Below are 20770 nucleotides of genomic sequence, written 5' to 3'. Positions count from 1 at the left end.
TGGACTATGTGCACTTGCTGGCTTTAGCAACGCAGTGGGAAAGTGCAGGACGGGATCGTGCCCACTTCCTTTCACGGGACTAAGAGCTTTGGGCTGGGGCATACCACTGGCTTTCATGATGTCTGACTTTTTTAATCAGAAAAGAAAAAAGCTAAGTTTTTCACGAGTTTTCAATTCAGAGTAACTAAGTAAATGCAACCCTTGAAAACTTCTGTCTCTCTTTGTCTCTGTCCCTCCACAAAAGATAGTGTGATCATTCGTGTGGTCAGTTGCCTGCTTGCTGTCACTGCTCCCAGAATGGTATATTCCTTGATGAGATGAGCTTTGTTGACTAACTAAAGAGAACTAGGAAATAACAGAATATTTTAACTCAGAATTAGAAATACAGAGAAGTATCTCTTAAGAGAGTGGCTGGCACTCAGAAGGTTCTTAGTTAATATATGATGAGAAAAAGTCACCTCAATCTCAATGAAGCACAATATATTACCAAAAAAGCAAAGAAAAAATGCAATTACTTAATTATTTTCCAATGGTATCAAGGAAATCTGAATTTTGATTTGCTGAACATTAATTACCAGCTGATTGATTAAAGTTTCTTATGATGTTACTTCATGTGTAATCGTCAAAAGATCAGCAACAAATGTCTGGTTTTCCTTTACATGCTACCATTTCAGTATCAATACAAATTACATCTATGGACCTCAACTACTAAAATATGAAGCATGTTTATATTTTGAATAGTCTTAGAGGACTCAGCACGGGGCTGCATTCCTATACCTACAAATACAGACTTCTAAAAGGTACACAGGAAACCAGATATAAAAGGAGAATCCAAAACACTAAGATTTTACTGGCCGGTCTATACAATATCCTCTCTCTAGGGTTAAGAGAACATTTTCAAGGCGTAAGTGTTTATCTTATTGTTGGGATTGTTTCTGTGTTATATTAGAGACTGCAGAAATTCCATCTGTCTGCATTTCAGCAGCTGCAATGTTTCAGAAGAATTATTGCATTCCCCACCTTAGGGCTCCGATGATTCCTCCAGAAATGTAGCTGAAAGTTCACCCGTAAATAGCTCCTAACATCTAGATTTCATCGTTAAGACCCTAAATATTTTACTCCAGTAAAGCCATCTCTTGTGTATGGTTATATCAAATCTGGATCAAATTTAAAACATAGCATTGCTTGCATTGTTTTGATTATTGATATCCCCCTGTCTTGGCTGATTCAGCAGACACTGACTTCTTTTGTGTGGTTCCACAGTGGGAGGTGTGATTGCCCTTGGCTTTACACTGTAAGTTGTTTGTTTATTCTCATTCTTTCTTTAGAAGTTCATAGTTTCATTAATCAATACTGTTTTTGTAAACTCAGAATAACTTTTGTTTATTTTCTGTTTGATTTCTCCTTAACTTGTATTCAGCACTTCCACTTCTGGTTTGTAAGACTGTTCAACTAGCAAAGTACTTCAAACACATCTTCTTTGGAATTTCCAAGCAGCCACATAAAGTGGACAGGCAGGCATTCTATTCACCTTCCTTAGGGGAAACGGTGATTTACAAATACAGAAATTGGAGTGTCATGTGGTTAAGACAACAATTGCCCAAAGTCATATAGCCAGGTAGACACAGAATCATGAGGTCTGAGCTTCAGGCTCAGTCCTCCATACCACACACCCATGCCCGGTTTCTTGTCCAGAGCAGTTGTGTGGTCACCTTATTTGTGGTCAGTTCAAAGACATCAGTTCCAAGTAAAAGTTCGTCTTTATTTTTCTATCTAAACAAAAGATAAATGTCTGCCCTTCAGGTGATTGGGACCAGGTGAGATGACATTCCATCTCAGCTCTGGGTTTTTTAGAGAACACCCTGAGAGAGCTCATAACAAATCTCTGTCGAAATTTTTCAACCATAAATTTCACTTTCTTATACCAATTATCTTCATTCAAATAACCTTTTGACTTAGCCCTTAAGGTGAAAAAGAAAGATCCCATGAGGAGAAGTCATGCTATACAATCTTGACATGCTATACAATCATCTATGATTCTAAGAGGTGCATGTTGGACTTTAAGTCAATGGCAAATTGATCAACAGAAGATTCATTTGTTAATCAGTCACTGGATGTTTACTATGTGCTAGGCATTATTCTAGCATCTAGGGACACAGCAGTGAAGAAAACAAAAATAATCCCCTACCTTTGGTAGCATATATTCTACTGATGGTCATCTGATAAAGATAATTTTACCAAGTAAAGGTACTTCACCACCAAAGTTGATTTCCATTTAGACACCTGGCAACTGATTAATATTAATGCAATAATAGCAGCATACAAAGGAATATTGCCTAAGACACTAGTGTACATGTCCAGATGATGGGGATAATTATGAACCACCTGACTTCAGAATTCTCTGGATTCTGAAGAGTATATACCCATGAAGATGATCAACTCTTCAGTATTTTGGTCTCTGATAACAGCCTGCTGAAATAACATCCATATCCTGAAATGACCTTTTAGATTTTCTACAGCCGCTTCCAGGTCTCCTAGTTAGCTCTGCTGGTGTATTATGGGAGGCATTTATATTGGCAAATGCTCTCAATACTTTGATTGTTAATTTTTGGAGTCCTTTTCAGAAACTACCTACCAATCACTGACTGTATAATGTCCTCATTCACTCAGTCTTTGAGCCTTTGTATAAAGTCTGAAGCTCAGGTTCAACTCAACGTCTGAAAAGAAAGCTGACCTGGCAGAGACTCTTATCACCTGAGCCTGTACTGAGAACCTGTTAGCCCTTCAATACTACATGCTGCTTGAAATTAAGTTACTGTCAACCTCTATCGCTCTTACCTTTTACGAGAGTATTTGACTAGAAAAAGAACATGTCTAATCTTTCAGCAGCTGATACAAGAATTCCTCTTGTGGAGAGCACTGTATCTTTGGGTTGATAAAAGGATTGAGGTGAAAGATAAAAGATGAGAAAGGAGAAAGAAAATCTAACGATATGCTCAAGTGAGTCAACTCGGTCTTACCCAGCTTTCCACACCATACTCACTAGTACACCCTTCTTTTTGTTGAACATTAACATGGGTAGGTATGCATGGGTATCAGAGAGCTCTGTGTATGAACGAGTAAAGCATCCCCATGGGGAAAGAGAGGAGCCAGTGCTATGCCTCACTAAAAGTTGACATTTAAGTAACAACTTCAAAGAGGTGAAGGAATTAACCAACTTTCAGGGGAAGATTTCAGCAGAAGGAGGTCTCAGTGCAAAGACTCTCAGGCAGGAGCATGTCTGGCGGGGGTGTGGGGTATGGGGAAAGCAAAGAAACCCGTGTGGCCCCAGTAGAGCAAGTGGTGGAGAATGTAGCAAGACATGAAGGAGAGTAGAGGGGAGGGGTCAACCACCTAGGGCTTTGCAAAGACTTAAAATAAAAGTAAAGTCATTACAAGGTTTCAGTAAAATGTGGTATGATCTGACCTATGTTTACAAGGATCTCTGCCTGTGGTGTTGGAAATACTCTAGAGGGGCAAAGAAACCAGTGGGAACAAGTGTTAGGAGCCTATCGGAGCTGTCCAGAAAGAGTGATGGCGGCTTCGTGGGGGCAGCAGCGAGGGTGCCGAGACCTGACTGGATGCTGGATGTGTTTTCAAAGTAGAGCCAGGAGGGTTTTCTGGCCCACACAATGAGAATTGTGAGGGAAAGACAAGAGCCAATGAGGACAAAGTTTCCCGCCAGCCAGAAGACTGGAATTGCCATCTCCTGAGGTGGAGAAGCCTACTGGAGGAGCAAGACTGTGGGAAAAAAGATGAAGAGTTGCATTTTGGAAACTTGTTGCATCTGACATATACAGTGGGCACCCAAGTAGAGATATTAAGTAGACAACTGGATATGTAAGTTCAACTCTGGGAAAGAGGATAGGAGTAAAATCCAAATAGGAACAATATTAATATTAATGTGTGAGTTGTCAGCATATCAATTTGACACCATGTTCCCAGATGAGATTTTGGCAATGTGAGGTCAGTGGGGACTCTAATAAGAGCAGTTTCAATGGAGTTCGAAGGACAAAAGTCTATGTTTGAGAGAGAATAAAAGGAGAGGAAGTAGCTCAGAAAGGCAGGACAACTTTGCTGCTGCAGAAGCAAATAAATGGGTGGTAGATATCAAAGGAAGTGGGGTGTTTTTTTAAAGGCATTTTTAAGTGATTTTGTATGAGTATGTTCTTTGTGGGGAGCAGAGTGGTACTCAGTTTTGCCTACCGGTTGGCATGAATCAAATAAACAATGATCAGTCTTGAAGATAGAGGGGGCTGGGGATGAAGAGTCACCAACATCAGGAATATATTTACCATCCAAACATGAAGCCAGTCTTATTCTGTCTCTCTCTCTAATCCCATCACTAAAATGCGGCTTCCTCAGGAAAAGTATCCGTCTCCCAAGGTGAGAAATGCTCTCATTCTCTTCTTTACCTTCTTGCACATCTACTAGGCCTCTATTAAACATGGTGCACCATGCTAATCGTTTCTCATAGTGCTGATGCTCAAAACCATCAGAACTACAGCCTGCTTTAAAAAAAGACTGTTTTATGATTCCCATAATTTATATTAGCAGAAGGTATTTGTTTGTTTATTGTCTCCCTCTCTCTCCCTACTAGAATGTAAGCTCCGTGAGAGAAAGCACTGTATCAGTCTCTCTCACTCCTGAGTCTAGGATAGAATTAAATAGTTGTTAAATAATTAAGTAAAGACAGAGCGTAAGGTGCCTAGCAGAACTAAATGATCATGCCTTTGGGGGGAGATGTTCAAAAGCAATACATATCTTACAACTTTCTTCTTTTAATTGGCAGGGAAATAAAGTGCTGATGAAATGTTAAAAATCCCTCTGTGTTAGTGTGGGATACTCACTCAAACCTGCTGGCAAGCCGGCCTTCTGAGGAGCATTTGCTTGTGTGGTAGGACAATGAGTATAAAGGACACTTCTACCTAAAATAATCTTCCCCGCTGGCCTGTGGAGATGTGTCTGCCACTCCCCCCAAACCTACACCCACACTACTCATTCCTTAGGTTAAAATGAATGGTGGTTTTCCGATGAACTCTAGGAGACCAAGGGAAGGGGCTCTGGGGCCACATCGTGGGTTGGAGGGGTGTCTCCAGTCCCCTCTCCACTTTAGCCAGGGAGCTCCACCCTTGTCCGCTTTACAAATTTTGGTCCGTGGAAAATTTCCTTTGAAAATGGGGTTCTGCTGCCCAAACAAGTTTGATGACCCTTCACCCTGAAGATTTTAAGTGTTTACTTAAAGTCTCAGAGAGATTACACTTTAATTACACTTTTTTTTTTGGCTATGAATACTTAGTTCTGAATTTAATTACAGTCTGTTGTGCTTCTTCTTATATCTAGACTTGAAAGAATGAGCTATTGGACGAGTAGCTTTCGAGGTGGGAGTAGGAGAGTTCAGGGAAGTTACATGACTTGAGAAGTGACAATGAGAAGTCAACACGGAAGGAAGCACAATGAGCTCAGGAGTGGGTGTGGCCTTAACTCTGTCACACGACAGTATGAGAAATGCCACATAGCTTTATTTTTCTAAATGAACACATCCTTCCCCACTCAAAAAGGTGATAAGAAATCTTATTCAGACATGTGTTTCAGGGATTTCAGCCTTCCTAGGGCACTATGAGGATCCAAGGGGCTTACATGGTACCTGGAAGAACCGAGGAAGGGACTCTGGTTTTCAATTCCTCAGAGAATTGCTGAGGGACTCGTGTATACCAGTCACTGAGGGACTTGCAACTAAAGAGTTGCACTGTGTAAGGGAACTCGTTTGACCTGGTCTCAGCAGCAGGTGTATGAGCACCACAGAAAATAAAAGAGAAAGTCACGATGGTACTTCTGCTGTTAGACTAAGTTAAGAAGTCCCCAAGTGCATTTATTCAATGGCATTTACTGACCACTTACCATATTCTGATATGATAATTGGTGGTTCTACACCCTTAGGGTTTGTACTGAATAGACCACTCCACTATGTCAGATCCATCCCAGGGTGCAGTGTCATGGTCCCCAGAGTCAAGCTTTCTAGGCTGCCCCACACAGCCACTCCTGTCTGAAATCCTGCCTCTTTCCCTGCTATGTGAGGGACATGGCAAAACTCAGCCCCCTTCTGAGCCTTGGGTAATGTCTCCTACATCCCCTGCTCCACTTTTACACCTCCAAACATTCCCCCCGCCCTGTGCCACCCCACTCTGGGTGATGCCACACGATCTCTGCTCAGTCCTTCCCTCCCCAGAGCTGGTCTCTCTCTTCTGAAAATGCAGAGATGGTAACACAGATCCTGTTTGTTTTCTTTTTTTTTTTCCTTTTTTTAATGTTTATTTATTTTTGAGAGAGAGAGAGAGAGAGAGAGAGAGAGGAGAGAGACAGAGCATGAGTTGGGGAGGGGCAGAGAGAGAGGAGGACACAGAATCTGAAACAGGCTCCAGGCTCTTGAGCACAGAGTCCGACGCGGGGCTCGAACCCACGGACCGTGGGATCATGACCTGAGCCGAAGACAGACGCTCAACTTACTGAGCCACCCAGGGGCCCCCTGTTTGTTTTCTTAGTAGATTGCTCTATTACACAGATATTTTGCTCATGACCAAGGGAGCAAAGGACTCTGTTACCACCTTTTAACATACAGATCTTTGTTCCAAAGCAGAATATGGTAAGTGGTCAGTAAATGCCATTGAATAAATGCACTTGGGGACTTCTTAACTTAGTCTAACAGCAGAAGTACCATGGTGACTTTCTCTTTTATTTTCTGTGGTGCTCATACACCTGCTGCCGAGACCAGGTCAAACGAGTTCCCTTACACAGTGCAACTCTTTAGTTGCAAGTCCCTCAGTGACTGGTATACAACATGTTTCAATTAGTGAGAAACTATCATTGTCAAATAAATGGCCAAAGAAAATCCAAACCAACTCCCAATTAAATGTCCTCAAGATTAAGTTACTTCTTGACTCATTTCTCTCTCTCTCTCTCTCTGAAATAAAGCTATGCTTTGATTCGATGGAAACTTTGCCATCTGGCCTTCAGCTTAAAATCCTGAAAATAAGAACTAAGTATATGTATCGCTCGACAGCATGATGGAGGGAGGATCTGTCATTCTATAGAAAAATCAGTCATTGTGAAATTATCTAAAAATCATTAGCAGGAAACAAAAACAGTTCTGTGACTGGTGGCACTCTGATAAAAGAGAGAATATAGAGTTTGGAGAGCAGTTCCATGTCAGCATTCAATGTCTCAAGTAAAATCACAGTATAAAATAGAGCGAGACAAAATCCTGCTCAGAATTTAAATCTAATTAGAGGAGAAAGTAGAGACAGAGCAGAAGAAAAAAGAGGACGTTAGCTTTACGATCAGAGACTGACGTCTAAACAAAACTTAAAAAAAAAAAAATGTATTCTTTCAACATTGCAGAAGGAAGGGAGGGAGGGAGGAAAGAAGGGAAAACTTCCAAGCAGGAATTGTCCAGTTAAAAGGATGTACTAATCTACTACCCCAAGCTTTAGTGTCTAAAAGTCCCAAATAGAACCCTAAAACAATTTTATCAAAAACCACTGGAAAATAAGATGCCTACAATGATTGTGTTATTTATCATTCCCTGCATGTAAGTGCAATAACGTAACTTCAGCTTTCTAGAGAACTCGGACAATTTAGAAACTATATGCCTAAGCCAGTCTACCCTCTTGACAAGGCAGGTAGAGATTCCTACTCAAACATTCAGGTTTTACGGAGGGGGGACGGGTGCTACTTTCTGAGTTTGCTTTAAGAAATAAACAGTTTATTTTCCAAACAAGAATGATCATTTCATGGTGCTTTAGAACATTTTTGAGATTTTCTCCAAACATAAGTCTGTCTCATATGACATTTTGCAATTATTGATTATGAATCATGAAATGAAAATGATGGAACAATATATACATTACATTGACAAATTTCAAACAAATGTAGGGTGTTTTTTAGAAAAGAATTAGATGTCTGCATATAAATCTAGGAGAACTAAAAGAGATACATATTATTTGGAAAGAAAGTAACAGTCTCTTGCATTCACAGGGTAGTATCTGAAAAATTATACATACTAGCATTTTTCCTGACCTTTATTACATGTGAAAGTCGGTCACAACACCTATGGAAAGACTTAAGAGAAAGATAAACAGACAAAAGATAATAAGCTTGAAGAGCTATTCCATGTTATTTTTCTTACTTGTTAAGCTATACAAATTGGACTGATTTCATTTTATAAGTTAATAGTTCATGGATTTAATTTTCAACTCACCCAAACTTATTTTTAATCCTGGTTTCTTTTACTTCAGCTCATTTTATGTGTTTTATATAATGACAATCTAAAAGCTGGAATAAATTGCTTATGATGCAATACTATTGTGGCCTGAGACCCAGACATAGAATAGACATATATATTTAGAATTTACTCTAAGAACTTAGAGAAAACGTCTTTCAAGAAGAGATAACAGTTCTATCTTATTGTCTAAAAATTCACCTCAAATCCCATGAAGATGGCTTTGTATCATTTTCCCACCTACTCCCTATTGTTAATTATTATAATTTATAGTATCCCAAAATACTCTCATCTTTAAAAAGTCATTAATCTTCAGGATACTGTAGGATCTCACTTATCTTCCACATCAGATAGCCAGTACTGGGTGCTGAGATTCTCAAGCCCTCAATTAGAGCTCTGCCCCAGACCTTGTCCAATCTCCTTCCTCTTAACAGATGGCAACAAACCCCACTCACTTGCCCTCACACAGTAACCCGTGGAGACAGCACACATTCCATTGCTTGGGTCAAGGCAGGGGCGGGAAAGCCTAGACAGTTCCAGTTATCCGACCCTTCAAGCTTAAACCACCCCACAATGATCAGGAAACTTCAATCCTAAATGGTATCGTGATTAGAAGAAAATAAATTAATTGTGAGGAGATTAGTTGAAAACACTCACTCTAATAACCATACTGATAGTGACTGGATCTAGAGGCCAGAAAAGTAACTATTCATGATAATGAACCTGAGATATGAAAATAAAAGTAATCGTGGAGAAAAAATATGAACTTGGATTTAAATTAAGCGATTCATGCTAGTTTGGGTGACTTATGTAACCTTTCTGAGCTTCAGTTTCCTTATCTGAATCCTACCTGCTTTGGTATGGCCTTTTAAGAATATGGATCAGTAATGGATAGAAAGCACCTGGAATGACCAGCATGCTCTGTTTACTAAGGTTGCGAAATGCGTAACTCACTTCCGAAAGATGGTCATCACCGAGTGTCGAAAAATGCCTTGCGCTTCAAGGGTTAACCTGTGAGTGAGTAGAGGGTCCCCTTTCCCAACTTTAAAGGGATATAGCACTGCCTCCTTGGAGCTGGGAGGTGGGGGGCACTGGATTCTTTGTAACAACCAAGATAACTGGAAAAGAGCCTGCTTCTGAAGAGATCGACACACACAGGAACCAATATAACAGCATCTAGGGATAGAATTCCTAACTTTTCTTTGGCTCAGAGACAGAAAAGGAAGTCAATTGCTCCAGGAAAGTTGACTTTGACTGTTAAAGCATTTGTGTTCTGCTAGATGATTTACATACTGGTGGAACACAGAGGTCCCTGAGTTCTCTCTCCCACTGCATGCCTTTCACAGCACAGCCACATAAAATTTCTCCTAGTATCCCTAGTTACCAGGATTGTATATCACAAAGCCACACAGACTAAACCTAACACAGAAAAAAAATCAACCTTGCCTAAAACTAAATATAAGCACCATTTAATTAACTTGCATTCCAGAGTCGTAGCTGCTAGTGCGCTGAGACTAGAAGATTGGGTACACAGCACCCAAGGGCTCAGAGGGATGGGGGAAAAATAAAACCTGCTAACTTTTTTTTTCCCACATTTTCATAGGATTCACATGTTTCTTTGCACAGGTAAACAGGAGGAATGTCTCTGTGAACAAGATATAGTGATCCAATCGGAATGAGCCAAGGAAAGGAAGAGGTGAGAGGTTGGAATGAGGCTGCAGTTTCAGGAAAGCCATACAGGGACTAGAAATGGATGGCAAATAATTTGTCATTAAGATCGGCCCTGAGTCAAATAGGAAAAGCTCTATGTTATCCCTGAGAGGAGGAAAGACCTCAGAGCAGATAATGGAAAGTCACAAACTACGTGTCTATCACTATAGACTCTCGACACCGCAGTCTGAGCAGTAATGTAGTCTCATCTGGAAATATTCAACTGATCAATCTAATGTGCTTAAATTAATCCTGGGAAACTTTATGCCACAGGGATCAGCTAACGGTAGATGGGTTGGGGGACCGAGCTGAGCAAGGGGGTGAATACCGTTGGAAAAAGGTCCATTTGCTGCCACTTGCCAAAAGGGTAGGGAACGTGCGGTTTCCAAGCAGGCATACTCAGCACACAGGCTCTGGGCAGTGCTACAGGGAAGTCTGCCCGAGACCCCCACTATGCGAGAGGTTGTAAAGGTGCACAGGGAATTCTAGCTGGGAGATGGCTCTTTTCCAATGGGCACCCTTGCTTGTGTCTTTAACCAGGTAAATGTGATATCATGAAATCCCACTTCTGCCAATTATTTTTTCTGTTGGTTTTCTTCCTTGTTGATTTATTGGAGCCCTTTTTGTTCCATTTTTTCTTTGTTTTTAAAAAGCTTTTAAATGTTCATTTATTTTGAGAGAGAGAGCGTGAGCAGGGGAGGGGCAGAAAAAGGGAGGGAGAGAAAAAGAATCCTAAGTAGGCTCCAGAGCCTTACGTGGGGCTCGAACTCACACCTGTAAGATCATGACCTGAGCCGAAATCAAGAAGTGGACACTTAACTGACTGAACCACCCAGGAGCCCCTATTTGCCTTTGAAATTCATAGTCCCTTTAGCTATACAAATGTTTCACAGGTGAAGCCAAAAATCTTTATAAAATGTATGTATTTGTAAACCATATCTATATGCATCACAGAACGGAAACTCTAGGAGGGCAGTAATTTTTGTCTGATTCCTGCTATGCCATGGGTCATGGAAAAGAGATGGACACACAGGTGGGCTGAATAAATGTGGTATTCAACTCAGAGCCTTTTCTAAAGCAAATGGAAAACATCCCGGCCAAATCAAGAGACGTTTTGGGGTCAAAATATGCCAAAAATAGGCCATAGAGATAGAAAATCCAGGTTAGCTTTCCTAATAGTCAAAACTGATTTTGACACGGTCATAGGGGGTAGGCTACAGGCTGACTGACTAACTTCTGTTCAAATAAGAAAGCTTCCCATATTGTTGAAATGGTCAAAATACAAAATATGTAGCCTGGTCTGTATTTAACAGAATAGGAGAAAGGAACTCTTGAGACGCTTTCCAGATTTGTCAGCCAAACGCCAAGGGGAATAAATCCGGTGACTGCTTTCAAGCCGGCACCTTCCTTAATACCAACCACCAGAGGGAGACCCCACCACCAAGCAAACTACAGAGCCTGCCCTATACTTGTGGGAAGTGGCCAGGTGTGTGAAAGTATTTGAAAGCCTTTTATGGGTTCTCAGCATTTCTATTAAACATCAAATCACAGTGTAATTTTGCATTTTAACTACAGATGCCAAAAATACGGAAGCCTCGTAGACCTGTGCATATGGAACACTAACACGTACTTTGTGCATTTGTTTTGGAATTGACATTTTCCATTCTCGAAACAACCAAGAACGTTAGAGATCCAGTTTTGACTCCGACGGTTTTCTTTCAAATAGCTTTGTATACATTTTTCGGATTGTAATCTATCCATAATACGATTTTTATGGAACTGAAACGGATTTTTTAGCAGGCGATCTCATTACAAGATAATCAATCTCATTACAAATGCCTGTTAGAACGTCTCACCGCAGCATCCAGATCGAAATGAAACTTCGCAGCTGGAGAAAAGTTCTTCTGAAATGTTAGCATCATCAGCTCCAACCCCTCTGCTCTAAGAACTCTGAAGAAAAACTGCCAATTTTACTCAGCAAATACCCTCCTAAGAAACTTTTGTGACAGCCATTCCAGAGCTGTTTACAAGTAGACAGAAAACGAGGCCAAATGTTTATGAAAGTTGGCTTGATTCGAAGGGCTCCTGGGAGGTCTCTCTCCCTAAAATATTTCCCAACTGAAATTCTTCAGCTTGGATTTCGCTCATTTAACGTAAGCCAAAAGTCCTCAATTAAAAGGCAGTTCCTTGGGACTCCTCATTTATTCAACCACCAAGAATTCCACGAGGCTGTCTGCAGAAGGCATAGTGCAGGACATGGCAGAAATCATAAGGCCTTGCAGAGACCATAAAAGATAAAGGCAATATCAGTGACTAGTACCTCTGGAGATAGTGCTTTATATATTTATCTTGTGTATTTATTTTTCTTTAAGAGATATTGGAAACTTAGCATGAAATATAGGAAAGGGTGGAATCTAAAGATTGTGACTCCATCAAGGACATACCTGGGTAAAAGCCCTAGAGGACCAAGAGTCAAATGGGATCTTCAGGAGCCAAAGATGTCAGGGAGGGGAGTAGCAGTGAATGACATGGAATAGATGAGGAAGAAAGTCTTTTGCCTTACTGAAAACTCCGTCCAGGATCAGACCCCCATGACTTTGTTTAAACTAACACTTACCAAGAACTTTCTATTTACCAGGCAAGGTCTTAAAGGATTTACCTTCATTTTTCCTTAGAACACAGCCATGATGGTGATAACCTCATTTATCAGAGGATGAAACCAAGGCTTGGGAAGGTTAGGAAATTTCCCCCATAACACAGCTAATAAGTAGCACAGCTCCTCACTAAAACCCATGCAGTCTGACTCAGGAGCCTGTACCCTTCATATAAACACTCAAGGGTGCTGTGTTAGTTTCCTATTACAGTCATCAGCAATGATCACAAACTGGGTGGCTTAAAACAATGGAAATTTATTCTCCCACTGGTCTGCAGGTCGAAGTCTGACATAGGTCTCATTGGGCTAAGATCAAAGTGCCAGCAGGCTGTCTTTCTTTTGGGAGGTTCTTAGGGGAGAATGATGCCTTTCTTTTCCATCTTCTGGTGGCTTCCCCCATTCCTTGGCTTGTGGCCCCTTCTTCCATAAGGAAAGCCAGCCACATAGCATCTCTTTGTTCTTGTGTGTGCTTCACATCTCTTTGTCTGACTCTTCTCTTCTGCCTCTCTCTCCAACTGTTAAGGACTCCTGTGATTACAATGGGGCCGCCCACATAATCCAGAAGAATCTCCCTGTTTTAAGGTCAGATGGGTAGAACCCTTACTTCCATTCTTCAACTTTAATTCCCCGTCGCCACGTAACCTAACATCTTCACAGGTTCCAGGGATTAGGATATGGACCCCTTTGGGGAGCCATTATTCGGCCTACCACAGATGCCTTAACATCTTACTCTATTTGTGTGCCCCGTACGTATGAACAGCCACCTGCAAATGACTGGCTCAAACAGATGTGCCTTGTGTCCCACCTGCTGACTGCCCTCCTCTTCCTCCTTCCCATTCCCTGTGTCAGAGATGCCATGGTCTGGAATCTCTAGTCTCAGTCCTTGACTCCAGCCTGATTCAGTCAATTCTAGTGCAAGAGGAGCCCAGGGTAGCAGGCATCTTGGCTGCACAAAATCACTAGGTGGATAATTGCTGTTTGATTCTATTCCTGTAATAAGAGTGTTCAAAAGACTCAGGGATGATACTCTAAAATGTAAATGAATCTTCTATCGGGCTTTGGTGCAACCAAGAGCTATATCTGTGCTTTTGTAGCCATCAGTTACATGTGTTTCTTACTTTCTGAGTAGCCAAGCGCCAAGCAAAGAGACAGAAAAGGCCTGAGGAGGAGCTTGGCCTTGACTCTTCTCACTGTTTCATTCATCATTAGTAACCAAAATCCTTTAAAACCTGCAAAAGGACTATACATAGCAGGCATAGAAAAGGCAGAAAAGAAAGCTGAGCAGATAAACTAGTCCCCAACCTGTACAAACTACATAATGTGCAGGGCCCAATGGAAACTGAAGACACAGAGGCCCTTGCAGGGAAAAAAAAAGTGCTTCAAGGACACTAAAATACAAACATATTTTCCTTTAAAAATACTTTATTACTTATAAAACATAATATCAATAATAGTGATATATGAGGAACAACATAAACTTACAAATAGCACAAAACATATTTTTGTGTCATAATGTAATATGATACAATAAATAACAATACACTATTGGGGCGCCTGGGTGGCTTAGTTGGTTAAGCATCCAACTTCAGCTCAGGTCATGATCTCATGGTTTGTGGGTTCGAGCCCTGCATCGGACTCTGTACTGACAGCTCAGAGCCTGGAGCCTGCTTTGGATTCTGGGTCTCCCTCACTCTCTGCCCCTCCCCCCCTCGCACTCTGTCTCTCTCTCAAAAAAAAATAAACAAACATTAAAAAAAATTTTTTTTAAATAGCAATACACTATTAATGTGATTTTTCTGGCTCACTTTTCTGCAAATTCATGTATGAATTTAATGTTTAGCAACATTATTTTTAGTCTACATAAATGAAAATAGATTCAGTAAGTAGCTCAACAAAAAAGCAAGATTGCAAATGATTTTTGTTCGTTCTTAATTTTGACAAGAATCTTTGGTGCAAATTTTACTCTTTCTGTTTGCAGTATTTATAGGCTGTGACAACATTAGGATAGATGTCTGATAAACCATTCGGAAATACAAATTTTAGCATATCTAGAGCTGATGATTCTCTATGAGCAATTTTAATAAAAAGATTTAACTCTTCATATGAATCAGTTTCATGGAAGTCTGAATTTTATTTTAAATGTAAATTTATACAATGATATTTTGATGATTCTTCTGATATTCCCTGTAAATTGTGGAGATCATAAAAGAAATCAAAAAGGGCTTTAAAATGTATATACAATTCAAAATGCCTGTTTATACATTCTATAGCCGTATTGCCAATTTTATGTAAAATTCTCATTTTCAGTTATCTTCCTTGTTAACAAATGGTTCATCCAAAGTTCATATGAAAATAGTGTTCTTTTCCAATGACAATAGTTAAGTGTGATTTCTATTTCTAAGCCTGTGGATATGCATTTTGCAATGTTTCAGCATTCAAAACCAAGGATTTTAAAATCCTTGAAGAATCCTAATAACTCTGATTAATGCTTTATTGCAATGTTCATGTGTACGCTTTTATTGTGTGATAATTTACTTACAAAGCCGGCTGCCCAAGCACCAGAAGTTTCCGTCTCAAGGTTCAGGCTGTAGAGTTAATACTTGTGCAGATGCCCCAGGGACAGGCTCCAGGGACAGTCAGCCAGGCTGACCTCCCACAGGTTCTTGGGTGGAGCCCCTCTTCTAGCCCAGGGCCAAGGCTACCACTACACCCTCAAAACCTGCTTTGTTGTGTTTCTGTTGTTGTGGCTGCATCATGGCCACCAATGGGGACCCGGGTCCTGACCCGGCCACCTCCAGATGATCCTCAGGCATATGCATGTGCTTTGAGGCACCAGGCCAATTACTCAGCACTCACACCGTTCACTCGCCATGCCTGTTGGCATATGCCCACATGTGCACACACTACTACCTAGCATATCTCTGCCACTCACACACCTGCTCCGTTGTCCCATCCAACCTCATCACAAAGCACAAGTATAAATATAAAGTTATTAGCAATTTCAAGACGGTGACAGCATAGCCTAAAACCAAGCCTGGAACCCTTCTGACCTTAGGGTCCTGTGCCACTCACTGCACAGATCACCAGCCATGAAACCAGCCCTGCCTTCAGCCTTCCAAAGGAAAAAGAAAGGCAGGAGGTGAAATGGAAATGAAAATCTGCAACGAGTTCTTCCAAGAAGTTACAATGGCAAGGGGCCCAGCGTCCCACTCATCCCAAAACCTACCCTGTGTTACTCGCTGTATCCAACCTCTACTCACATCTCTTCTGCCACAGGCACCAAATTCAATCCCGCCAGAGTTCCTGTCTAGACGTGGGTACCACCACCGGGATGTGGCAAAGACTGCTGGTTGTTCATCCTAAAACACCTCCACCTTTGTTGTAGTAATGGAGTTTGAGGTGCCCCTATGGCTGACCAGCTAAAGACTACATATCTTAGCTCATTTGTGGTTCAGTGTGGTCATGTTACTAAGTTCTCAGCAATATATTATAAGCAGATGACTCTTCAATTTTGCAGGCTTAAACGTGACTGGCTGCCATGTGCTTCCTCTCTTTGCCTTCCCATAAGATGGAGCACAGCTACATGGCTCAGCCAGCTTCAATCACTCAGCTAAGGACCATAATCTAGGAACTGGAGAAGCAAAAAAAAAAAAAGAAAAAAAATTGGATGGAACTCAAGTCTTTGGATCAGTTCATAGAGGAAGTTTGAGCTTACAAACTGGAAAATTCATCTTGGTTCTACTGCTTAACAGAGAAACAAAGTGTTGTTTCCTTTAAGCCACTGTATTTCAAGATCTCTTTTGTTACAGCAGGTTAGTTTTTCTATAACTGATATGAACAGTTTGAATCTAGGGGGGTTTTGTTCCCACTGTCCATAAGGAAGATCTGAGAATAAAGCCAAGTCACTTGTAATAAATACAGGATCCAAGGAAGAAGGTGGGCCCACTGCATCCCAATGAGGACTCAGGACGTACCTTCCCACACAGACATTCATTTACACATGTTGGCTATGAGTCCAATAGACTTCATGATCCAGTTCAAGCTAGAGATGTACCCACAACAGAGCTTCTATGAGAAAATATCTTTCATGTTTGAAACAACTAATCTGCAAGTATATTTTTGAAATATAGCCCATTTATTAGCTGAAGACTGCCAGTAATTCTGTATCTGCCTTATAGTGAAGATTAATGGACATATTACATGCAAACCATTATGCATAGTATCTGCCTTCAAATGAGCTTTTAACATATTTAGCGGACTATTACTGACATTATTAAATCAATATCATAATATAGGCAGCAAGGAAAGGAGGAATTTACTCTAAGGAAGTATAGTGCCTCAGGCTTTTGGTATGACCCTCACAGTCAGAGGTATGAGGGATGAATGATTTAAATATTTCCAGATCTCTTAACTTCCACAAGTAATTCTAGCGCATTTTCCCCAAACTAAATAGCATAAAATATTACCTCAAAAAATGTTTGAAGTTTTAAAGCATTTCCCAAAGTAGACAATTAGAAATGATGGGTTAGAAAATCAACATGGCAGGAAATGCCTACACGTCAGGAAGAAGAAACCAAGAATTGAATACAAGAGAGAAACATAAAAGGAAGGGCCACCATCCACTCCCCCCACCTCTGCAAGAGCCTGCCAGTAGAAGAAATGTTTACCTTCTGCAAATTCACTTTACAATCAATAATACTCAATGGATCAAAGCAAGATGGTTTTTAGAAACCAAAGTCTCTACTCTGGAAAAAATGAAAACAATAAAAGGAAAACAATAAGACCTTCTTTAGAGCCATAGGGAATAAAAAGAGGTAGTGGGAACATGTAAGACTGAATGAGGTGTGGAGAAAATCTGGTAATACACGAAACTGAAAAGTCAGACTTTTAATTACTTCTCTCTAGAGCCCTGTTTTCAGAGTGTGAACACTGACTAAGGCAATAACAAAGAGCAGAAAAGTGAGATGAAATCGGTGAAAATCTGGAGAAAGATTTCTCAAATACTCGGGACTCGGCAGTATTTTGTTTGCTGAGCACTTTGAAGGAAGGAAATATTCCACATAGTGAGAAATTCAAATAACTGAAGCGTTATCTATTTGAGATTCCTAATATCCTTCAAAATTGTATTAAAGTTTCATGAAATAGAGCACTCTTTCTCCCCCTTCTTAAATCGAGTGTGCTAATTTTAAACATTTCCCTGCTGCTCCAGGGTCTTTGCGATGAGAAGCAAAAATTTTTCAGTGCCCCTGGGAGTTTCCTGCGGTAAATTTGTCCCTAGACTAAGCTGCCAAGGATTGCCACCTGCATTAGGCTCTTGCCATTTAGGATTAATCCTTCTTACATTATCCATATTCTCCACCATCACCATCTCTACTAAAGACAACCTGCACCTGTGGTTTTACCCATCTCTGATTCCAATTGGTTTGCCATTAATTATAGAGGTTTGGGAAACAAACAAACAAAAAGCAAGTTTTTATATTTGTTCAAAAGTAAAAGTGAATAAGGGCACCTGGGTGGCTCAGTTAAGCGTCCGACTTCAGCTCAGGTCATGATCCCATGGTTCATGACTTCAAGCCCTACATTGGGCTCTTTGCTGACAGCTCAGAGCCTGGAGCCTGCTTTGGATTCTCTGTCTCCCTCTCACTCTTGCCCCTCCCCCACTCACGCTGTCTCTCTCTCTCTCTCTCTCTCTCTCCCTCAAAATAAACATTTTTTTTTTTTAAAGTAAAAGTGAACAGGCTATAAAAGAGGACCTTGGGAAATACTTTTAGTGGTTAAAAGAGACCATCTTTTCGGTTAATCTAATCTTTTTGGGTTTTTTTACTTCTTTTTTTTTTTTTTTTTTTTTTTAATTTATTTATTTATTTATTTATTTTTTAATATATGAAATTTACTGTCAAATTGGTTTCCATACAACACCCAGTGCTCATCCCAAAAGGTGCCCTCCTCAATACCCATCACCCACCCTGCCCTCCCTCCCACCCCCCATCAACCCTCAGTTTGTTCTCAGTTTTTAACAGTCTCTTATGCTTTGGCTCTCTCCCACTCTAACCTCTTTTTTTTTTTTTTTTTTTTTTTCCCTTCCCCTCCCCCATGGGTTTCTGTTACGTTTCTCAGGATCCACATAAGAGTGAAAACATATGGTATCTGTCTTTCTCTGTATGGCTTATTTCACTTAGCATCACACTCTCCAGTTCCATCCACGTTGCTACAAAAGGCCATATTTCATTCTTTCTCATTGCCACGTAGTATTCCATTGTGTATATAAACCACAATTTCTTTATCCATTCATCAGTTGATGGACATTTAGGCTCTTTCCATAATTTGGCGATTGTTGAGAGTGCTGCTATAAACATTGGGGTACAAGTGCCCCTATGCATCAGTACTCCTGTATCCCTTGGATAAATTCCTAGCAGTGCTATTGCTGGGTCATAGGGTAGGTCTATTTTTAATTTTCTGAGGAACCTCCACACTGCTTTCCAGAGCGGCTGCACCAATTTGCATTCCCACCAACAGTGCAAGAGGGTTCCCGTCTCTCCACATCCTCTCCAGCATCTATAGTCTCCTGATTTCTTCATTTTGGCCATTCTGACTGGCGTGAGGTGGTATCTGAGTGTGGTTTTGATTTGTATTTCCCTGATGAGGAGCGACGTTGAACATCTTTTCATGTGCCTGTTGGCCATCCGGATGTCTTCTTTAGAGAAGTGTCTATTCATGTTTTCTGCCCATTTCTTCACTGGGTTATTTGTTTTTCGGGTGTGGAGTTTGATGAGCTCTTTATAGATTTTGGATACTAGCCCTTTGTCCGATGTGTCATTTGCAAATATCTTTTCCCATTCCGTTGGTTGCCTTTTAGTTTTGTTGGTTGTTTCCTTTGCTGTGCAGAAGCTTTTTATCTTCATAAGGTCCCAGTAATTCACTTTTGCTTTTAATTCCCTTGCCTTTGGGGATGTGCCGAGTAAGAGATTGCTACGGCTGAGGTCAGAGAGGTCTTTTCCTGCTTTCTCCTCTAAGGTTTTGATGGTTTCCTGTCTCACATTCAGGTCCTTTATCCATTTTGAGTTTATTTTTGTGAATGGTGTGAGAAAGTGGTCTAGTTTCAACCTTCTGCATGTTGCTGTCCAGTTCTCCCAGCACCATTTGTTAAAGAGACTGTCTTTTTTCCATTGGATGTTCTTTCCTGCTTTGTCAAAAATGAGTTGGCCATACGTTTGTGGGTCTAGTTCTGGGGTTTCTATTCGATTCCATTGGTCTATGTGTCTGTTTTTATGCCAATACCATGCTGTCTTGATGATGACAGCTTTGTAGTAGAGGCTAAAGTCTGGGATTGTGATGCCTCCTACTTTGGTCTTCTTCTTCAAAATTACTTTGGCTATTCGGGGCCTTTTGTGGTTCCATATGAATTTTAGGATTGCTTGTTCTAGTTTCGAGAAGAATGCTGGTGCAATTTTGATTGGGATTGCATTGAATGTGTAGATAGCTTTGGGTAGTATTGACATTTTGACAATATTTATTCTTCCAATCCATGAGCAGGGAATGTCTTTCCATTTCTTTATATCTTCTTCAATTACCTGCATAAGCTTTCTATAGTTTTCAGCATACAGATCTTTTACATCTTTGGTTAGATTTATTCCTAGGTATTTTATGCTTCTTGGTGCAATTGTGAATGGGATCAGTTTCTTTATTTGTCTTTCTGTTGCTTCATTGTTAGTGTATAAGAATGCAACTGATTTCTGTACATTGATTTTGTATCCTGCAACTTTGCTGAATTCATGTATCAGTTCTAGCAGACTTTTGGTGGAGTCTATCGGATTTTCCATGTATAATATCATGTCATCTGCAAAAAGCGAAAGCTTGACTTCATCTTTGCCAATTTGGATGCCTTTGATTTCCTTTTGTTGTCTGATTGCTGATGCTAGAACTTCCAGCACTATATTAAACAGCAGCGGTGAGAGTGGGCATCCCTGTCGTGTTCCTGATCTCAGGGAAAAAGCTCTCAGTTTTTCCCCATTGAGGATGATGTTAGCTGTGGGCTTTTCATAAATGGCTTTTATGATCTTTAAGTATGTTCCTTCTATCCCGACTTTCTC

The 20770-nt window shown here is 40.6% G+C and overlaps 1 protein-coding gene and 1 long non-coding RNA gene across 11 annotated transcripts in view; one reads left to right on the top strand and one right to left on the bottom strand.

Annotated features, from left to right (window-relative positions):
* CORIN (corin, serine peptidase) overlaps positions 1 to 20770 on the bottom strand; it is a 261992-nt gene that overhangs the window by 108316 nt on the left and 132906 nt on the right. The window lies entirely within an intron of this gene.
* Positions 1 to 20770, top strand: part of LOC131507629 (uncharacterized) — a 39983-nt gene that overhangs the window by 11354 nt on the left and 7859 nt on the right. Inside the window, exons 2-4 of the long non-coding RNA XR_009259597.1 lie at positions 9251 to 9330; positions 9944 to 10013; positions 16198 to 16492. This is a non-coding gene — a long non-coding RNA (uncharacterized LOC131507629). The remainder of the gene's footprint in view (positions 1 to 9250; positions 9331 to 9943; positions 10014 to 16197; positions 16493 to 20770) is intronic.

The sequence above is a fragment of the Neofelis nebulosa genome, chromosome 3, assembly GCF_028018385.1.
Source record: "Neofelis nebulosa isolate mNeoNeb1 chromosome 3, mNeoNeb1.pri, whole genome shotgun sequence".
Taxonomy (NCBI): domain Eukaryota; kingdom Metazoa; phylum Chordata; class Mammalia; order Carnivora; family Felidae; genus Neofelis; species Neofelis nebulosa.
Note: the sequence above shows the minus strand (reverse complement) of the source record. Positions and strands in the feature narration are given on the sequence as shown.